Here is a 7,774-nt window from a genome sequence, read left to right as displayed (position 1 = left end):
AGTCACCCTAGGGTTCATCATAATCACAATTTCACAAAGGTAAAGAGTTTTCTTACCTTTTCTGATGGTGTTTGGGGCACAAACCACCAATAGACCAACCTTAGATACCACCTAAACAATCAAAATACAAAAATTTACTCAAAACCAAAACCCACATTTTTTAATTTCTTATGGCTGATGGAAGGAAGAGAAATTTTGAAATCTTACCTATGAAAATTAAATGAAAGTAACAGGCTTGGCGAGAGCTTCGCATAGCCACTGACAGCACGTGAATCGAAGCACCATAGCTCGATATATGGCCACCGGAAGTTAGATGTGAATAGTGTTTTATCTCTCCCCTCTCACTTCACTCTTGCAGCGGTGTATTGTGTTTATGAGGCCAAGATGAGTTCATTAATGAACTTATATATGTTGGACTTGGGCCCAAATAAGGCCCGGTCTAACCCGTTAGCATTTTTGGCCTGTTTAGCCTAATTTCGGAACAAACCTTTAAAATTAATGCTCGGACAGACTTTTAAGCTGGTACTGCCGGTTCATTTTCCGGTTTGAGTTTTTATGCAATTTTTCGCAGAAAATTACATTTTCCAACTTAGAAAAATCTACTGAGTCTGGAAATCATATTCAAATTGTCTAATTAACATTCTAAATTTTTGGATCCTATTTTTGGGTAATTTAATTATTTAATTAATCGGTTAGTTAATCGCGGTTCTTATGTTCTACCCACCAAATAAAAAATTTTGTCTCCAAAATTTAGTGTTTACCTGAGAATAGCTCGGGATAATCCTTCCGCATTTCGGACTCTAACTCCCAAGTATGCTCTTCCACTCATGCTCTCTTCCAAGCAACTTTGACCAATTGAACTTCCTTTCCTCGTAGTTTCTTCACGCTAGTGTCGTCAATACGGACCGGTGTTACTTGAAATGTCAAGTTCTCCCTCAACTCGACCGACTCAGGCTCTAACACATGAGTCGCATCCGATGTGTACTTACGGAATTGTAACATGTGGAATACGTCATGCAAGTTAGACAAGTGAGGCGGTGATAAACCCCAATTTTGTGGTTTATTTTGTGCTTAATTTAGGAAATTTTATCAGCTTTTCTAAAGTTATTCAATGAAATAGCATGGTTTTGTAATTCTCCCTAAATTTGTGCTTAAGTGCGAAAACATGCTTTTTAGGCCTTAAAATAGCTAAATTTAATTCACTTTAATTCCATTCGATACCTTGATATATTTGTTGAGTGATTTCAGATTCAGAAGGCAAGTATTAGATGAAAGAAGTGAAGAGAAAGGCATGAAAAATGGAGAATTCATAGAAAAAACAAGGATTTGGAGTGCTTAGAGCGACGCGCACACATGACAGATGTCCACGCGTGAAGAGGTGCATCATTCTTGCGACGCGTACATGTCATAGCCAGCATGTGACCTCATTAAAGTGAAAATGCTGGGGGCGATTTCTGAGCTTCCCAAGCCCAAATCCAACTGATTCCAAAGACTATTTCATGCAGAATTGAGATTGGACAAGGGGGGAGCAATTAGTTTTAGCTTAGCATCATGTAGGTTAGTTTCTAGAGAGAGAAGCTCCATCTTCTCTCTAGAATTAGGGTTTTAGGTTAGACTACATCTTATATCTAGGGTTTAATTCTTGTTTTCATCTAGTTTTCTTTATAATTTGCTCCATATACATATTGTTTGGAAGAAATATGTTTCAAAAACATCCATCGTATCGTTGTTAAGGTTTTATACGCAATTCAATTTCTTTCTTGGAACAAAAACTTATAAAAGATAAAAAGGAACATTGAAACACTCGTCAACATGGATAGGCCATTATTTTTATACTCTGAAAATTCATGGTTTTAAAAAACATAATTCCTCTAATGGCCCATGCAGGTCTCGAACCTGCGACCTTCGCGTTATTAGCACGATGCTCTAACCAACTGAGCTAATAGGCCTACATATTTTCTTTGCTTAGTTTATTGATATGTATAAAACTTTTAATTTTCCTGAAATCCGTGTTAATAAAATTTTTCATATTCTTTTTCTATAAATCATCAGGGTGTATCACAGCTCAATAGTGATATCATTATATATCGGTTGGTGGTTTTCCAGTATTAGGTGTATTTAGCGCTACTTAATTCACAAGAAATAGCTAGAATCAATATATAAATATTTAACAAATCAATTTAAAATAGAGCGATATATTCAATATCTTTGCTTGTGAGAAAATAAAAGTAAGCAAATTAGGAAAATTAGAAAAAAATTCTTTAAACATATAAGGAATTATGTTAAGTTGGTGCACACTAAAGAAGATGAAATAAATTCCGCACCTCATATTATATTTGATAGCTTTGCATATTATGTTCAAAGGAGAATGTTATGGTGTACAATGTTTAAGATACCATAGAACTTTCCATTTGCATTTGCCGACTTGAACCATGGCAGATAAAGTTACAGTGCATAGAAGAAAACATTTCATATTGTTCAAACTTTATACCCACGGTTTTGATGCCTAATGTGCTAGCAAAACAACAAGTATAGCATAGTTATGGTTCTCAAATATGAAGTTGTTGAGAAGAAAATGAAATTCGACATGAATTTTGTTATTACAGTTGAAAAAGATTGTGGCAACTAAGTTAACTATAATGATAGCTTTTTGGTACGAAGATATCTTAAATTTGAAGTTGTAAGGGTAATGTGTGCTAAATCTTGTACTAAAAAGAATACTAATACCACCCCTTGGATTGGATAATTAGCTTTTGTTTCTTCTATGACATTAGAATAGAGACCAAATTTTGATTAGAAAGAATAGCGCAAAACCTTTGCATGGTCAAAAAACGGTTGTTTAAGCGGAATTCTAAGGTCAACGAATGATCGGAACTAAAACTTGGAATTGAATTTTGTAACAGCCCAGACCATCCGCTAGCACGATATTGTCCGCTTTGGCACACAAGACCTCACGGTTTTGCCTTTGACGATAGGGATGCTAGCCGAAGCCCCCCACACTCACTCGTCAAAACGCGTCACGCTAGGGAGAGGTATCCACACCCTTATAAGACATGCTTCGTTCTCCTCCCCAATCGATGTGGGTCTTACAAATTCAACCATAATTGAAGTCATATTTATGTTGCCTTTCTTGGCGTTGTTGGTTGATGCATTAAAGCATGCTATGTTTATAAATAATTAACAGAGAGTAACATTATGTTTTCTTTTTCTGTTTGTCTTTATTTAATATTTATCTCTCTCAACAGGTAACGAAACAATTTTTTGTGTGATATATTTAACTAATAAAACTGGAATAATCTAAAAATCTTACTTGATTTGATGACATAGTAAAATCCAAACAGCTGCATATTATTCAACATGAAATCTACTTATGAAAGAAATTAAGATTAGAAAGTTATATAATCTACCCTTCACTATGAATGCATCGAGATATTTAAAAAAATTGGCAAGAGCTTAACCTTCATTTGGATTTTGATTTATGGCTCTCTTAGCAATAAAGGAAGTAAGGGATGTAATTGTTACATTGGTAACATAAAGAGTATATATTGCAAAACACTAATCTAAGTAAATTTTGCAAGCAGTTTTGCTCTTTTTACTAAGGTATAGAACTTGTCAAATACATGTACTTTTGGGTATTAGGAATAGAGCTTCCATCAATTTCGCTTACATTTTCTGGCATACTTTTTTCATAGGAAGATAATTATGTAGTATCTTTTTCATAGGAAGACAATAATGTAGTACCATAACAAGTGCTATAATTTTCTCCATATACATATTGTTTGGAAGAAATATGTTTCAAAAACATCCATCGTATCATTGTTAAGGTTTTATACGCAATTCAATTTCTTTCTTGGAACAAAAACTTATAAAAGATAAAAAGGAACATATCAACACTCGTCAGCATGGATAGGCCATTATTTTTATACTCTGAAAATTCATGGTTTTAAAAGACATAATTCCTCCAATGGCCCATGCAGGTCTCGAACCTGCGACCTTCGCGTTATTAGCACGACGCTCTAACCAACTGAGCTAATAGGCCTACATATTTTCTTTGCTTAGTTTATCGACATTTATAAAACTTTTAATTTCCCTGAAATCCGTGTTAATAAAATTTTTTATATTCTTTTTCTATAAATCATTAGAGTGTATCACAACTCATTAGTGATATCATTATATATCGGTTGGTGGTTTTCCAGTATTAGGTGTATTTAGCCCTACTTGATTCACAAGAAATAGCTAGAATCAATATATAAATATTTAACAAATCAATTTAAAATAGAGCGATATATTCAATATCTTTGCTTGTGAGAAAATAAAAGTACGCAAATTAGAAAAATTAGAAAAAAAATTTCTTTGAACATATAAGGAATTATGTTAAGTTGGTGCGCACTAAAGAATGTGATATAAATTCAGCACCTCGTATTATATTTGAGAGCTTTGCATATTATGTTCAAAGGAGAATGTTATGGTATACAACATTTAAGATACCATAGAACTTTCCATTTGCATTTGCCGACTTGACCCATGGAATATAAAGTTACAGTGCATAGAAGAAAACGTTTCATATTGTTCGAACTTTATACCCATGGTTTTGATGCCTAATGTGCTAGCAAAACAACAAATATAGCATAGTTATGGTTCACAAATATGAAGTTGTTGAGAAGAAAATGAAATTCGACGAGAATTTTGTTATTACTGTTGAAAAAGATTGTAGCAACGAAGTTAACTATAATGATAGCTTTTTGGTACGAAGATACCTTAAATTTGAAGTTGTAAGGGTAATGTGTGCTAAATCTTGTACTAAAAAGAATACTAATACCACCCCTTGGATTGGATAATTAGCTTTTGTTTTTTCTATGACATTAGAACAGAGACCAAATTTTGATTAGAAAGAATAGCGCAAAACCTTTGCATGGTCAAAAAACAGTTGTTTAAGCGGAATACTAAGGTCAACGAATGATCGGAACTAAAACTTGGGATTGAATTCAACCATAATTGAAGTCATATTTATGTTACCTTTCTTGGCGTTGTTGGTTGATGCATTAAGGCATGCTATGTTTATAAACAATTAACAGAGAGTAACATTATGTTTTCTTTTTCTGTTTGTCTTTATTTAATATTTATCTCTCCCAACAGGTAACGAAACAATTTTTTGAGTGATATATTTAACTAATAAAACTAGAATAATCTAAAAATCTTACTTGATTTGATGACATAGTAAAATCCAAACAGCTGCATATTATTCCACATGAAATCTACTTATGAAAGAAATTAAGATTAGAAAGTTATATAATCTACCCTTCACTATGAATGCATCGAGATATTTAAAAAAAATTGGCAAGAGCTTAACCTTCATTTGGATTTTGATTTATGGCTCTCTTAGCAATAAAGGAAGTAAGGGATGTAATTGTTACGTTGGTAACATAAAGAATATTAATTACAAAACACTAATCTAAGTAAATTTTGCAAGTAGTTTTGCTCTTTTTACTAAGGTAAAGAACTTGTCAAATACATGTACTTTTGGGTATTAGGAATAGAGCTTCCATCAATTTTGCTTACATTGTTCGGCATACTTTTTCCATAGGAAGACAATTTTGTAGTATCTTTTTCATAGGAAGACAATAATGTAGTACCATAACAAGTGCTATAATTTGCTCCATATACATATTGTTTGGAAAAAATATGTTTCAAAAACATCCATCGTATCGTTGTTAAGGTTTTATACGCCATTCAATTTCTTTCTTGGAACAAAAACTTATAAAAGATAAAAAGGAACATATCAACACTCGTCAGCATGGATAGGCCATTATTTTTATACTCTGAAAATTCATGGTTTTAAAAAACATAATTTCTCCAATGGCACATGCATGTCTCGAACCTGCAACCTTCGCGTTATTAGCACAACACTCTATCCAAATGAGCTAGTAGGCCTACATATTTTCTTTGCTTAGTTTATTGACATGTATAAAACTTTTAATTTCCCTGAAATTCGTGTTAATAAAATTTTTCATATTCTTTTTCTATAAATTATCAGGGTTTATCACAACACATTAGTGATATCATTATATATCGGTTGGTGGCATTCTAGTATTAGGTGTATTTTGCCTTACTTGATTTGCAAGAAATAGCTAGAATCAATATATAAATAATTAACAAATCAATTATAAATAGGGCGATATATTCAATGTCTTTGCTTGTGAGAAAATAAAAGTACATGAATTAGGAAAATTAGAAAAAAAATTCTTTAAACATATAAGGAATTTTGTTTAGTTGGTTAGCACTAAAGAATATGATATAAATTCTGCACCTCGTATTATATTTGAGAGCTTTGCATATTATGTTCAAAAGTGATAGCATGCCCACCTCATTTACCAAGGTTAAAATGTAAAAGGAGAACGTTATGGTGAACAATGCTTAAGATACCATTGAACTTTCCATTTACTTTTGCCGACTTGACATATGGAATATCAAGTTACATTGCATAGAAGAAAATGTTTCATATTGTTTGAAATTTATACCTATGGTTTTAATGCCAAATGTGCTAGCAAAACAACAAATGTAGCCAAGTTATAGTTCACAAATATAAAGCTATTGAGAAGAAAATGAAATTCAACAAGAATTTTGTTATTAATGTTGAAAAAGATTGTGGCAACTAACTTAACTATAATGATAGTTTTTTTTTGGTACGAAAATATCTAAAATTTGAAGTTAAAAGGGTAATGTGAGCTAAATTTTGTACTAAAAAGAATACTAATACCACCCATTGGATTGGATAATTAGCTTTTGTTTTCTCTATGAAATTAGACTAGAGACAAATTTTGATTAGAAAGAATGGCGCAAAACCTTTGCATGGTCATAAAATGGTTGTGTAAGTGGAATTCTAAGGTCAACGAATGATCGGAACAAAAACTTGGGATTGAATTCAACCATAAATGAAGTCATCTTTTTATTGTCTTTCTTGGCGTTGTTGGTTGATGCATTAAAGCACGCTATGTTTATAAACAATTAACAGAAATTAACATTATATTTTCTTTTTCTGTTTGTCTTTATTTAATATTTATCTCTCTCAGCAGGTAACAAAACAATTTTTGAGTGATATATTTAACAAATAAAATTGGAACAATCTAAAAGTCTTAAGTGATTTGATGACAAAGTAAAATCCAAACAGCTCCATTTCATTCCACATGAAATCTACTTATGAAAGAGATTAATATTAGAAAGTTTTATAATCTATCCTTCACTATAAATGCATCGAGATATTTAAAAAAATTGGCTAGAGCTTAACTTTCATTTGGATTTTGATTTATGGCCCTCTTAGCAATAAAAGAAGTAAGTGATGTAATTGTTATGTTGGTAACATAAAGAGTATAAATTGCAAAACACTAATCTAAGTAAATTTTGCAAGAAGTTTTGCTCTTTTTACTAAGGTAAAGAACTTGTCAAATACATGTACTTTTGGGTATTAGGAATAGAGTTTCCATCAATTTCGCTTACATTTTCCGGCATACTTTTTTCATAGGAAGACAATTTTGTAGTACCATAACACAAGTGCTATAACTTGCTCTATATACATATTGTTTGGTAGAAATATGTTTCAAAAACTTCCATCGTATCGTTGTTAAGGTTTTATACTCAATTCAATTTTTTTCTTGGAACAAAAATTTATAAAAGATAAAAAGGAATATATCAACACTCGTCGACATAGAAAGGCCATTTTTTTATACTCTGAAAATTCATGACTTTAAAAAACAAAATTCTTCCAGTGGCCCATGCA

The 7,774-nt window shown here is 32.0% G+C and overlaps 2 non-coding genes across 2 annotated transcripts; both read right to left on the bottom strand.

The window, feature by feature from the left end:
- Nucleotides 1-1,875: 1,875 nt before the first annotated feature.
- Nucleotides 1,876-1,949, bottom strand: TRNAI-AAU (transfer RNA isoleucine (anticodon AAU)). The gene has a single exon. It is a non-coding gene; the product is annotated as a tRNA-Ile (tRNA).
- A 2,016-nt stretch (nucleotides 1,950-3,965) lies between these two features.
- On the bottom strand, nucleotides 3,966-4,039 carry TRNAI-AAU (transfer RNA isoleucine (anticodon AAU)). Its single transcript has one exon. It is a non-coding gene; the product is annotated as a tRNA-Ile (tRNA).
- Nucleotides 4,040-7,774: the final 3,735 nt, after the last annotated feature.

The sequence above is a fragment of the Arachis duranensis genome, chromosome 5 (assembly GCF_000817695.3).
Source record: "Arachis duranensis cultivar V14167 chromosome 5, aradu.V14167.gnm2.J7QH, whole genome shotgun sequence".
NCBI classification, from domain to species: Eukaryota; Viridiplantae; Streptophyta; class Magnoliopsida; order Fabales; family Fabaceae; genus Arachis; species Arachis duranensis.
This window is presented reverse-complemented; position numbering and strand designations above follow the sequence as displayed.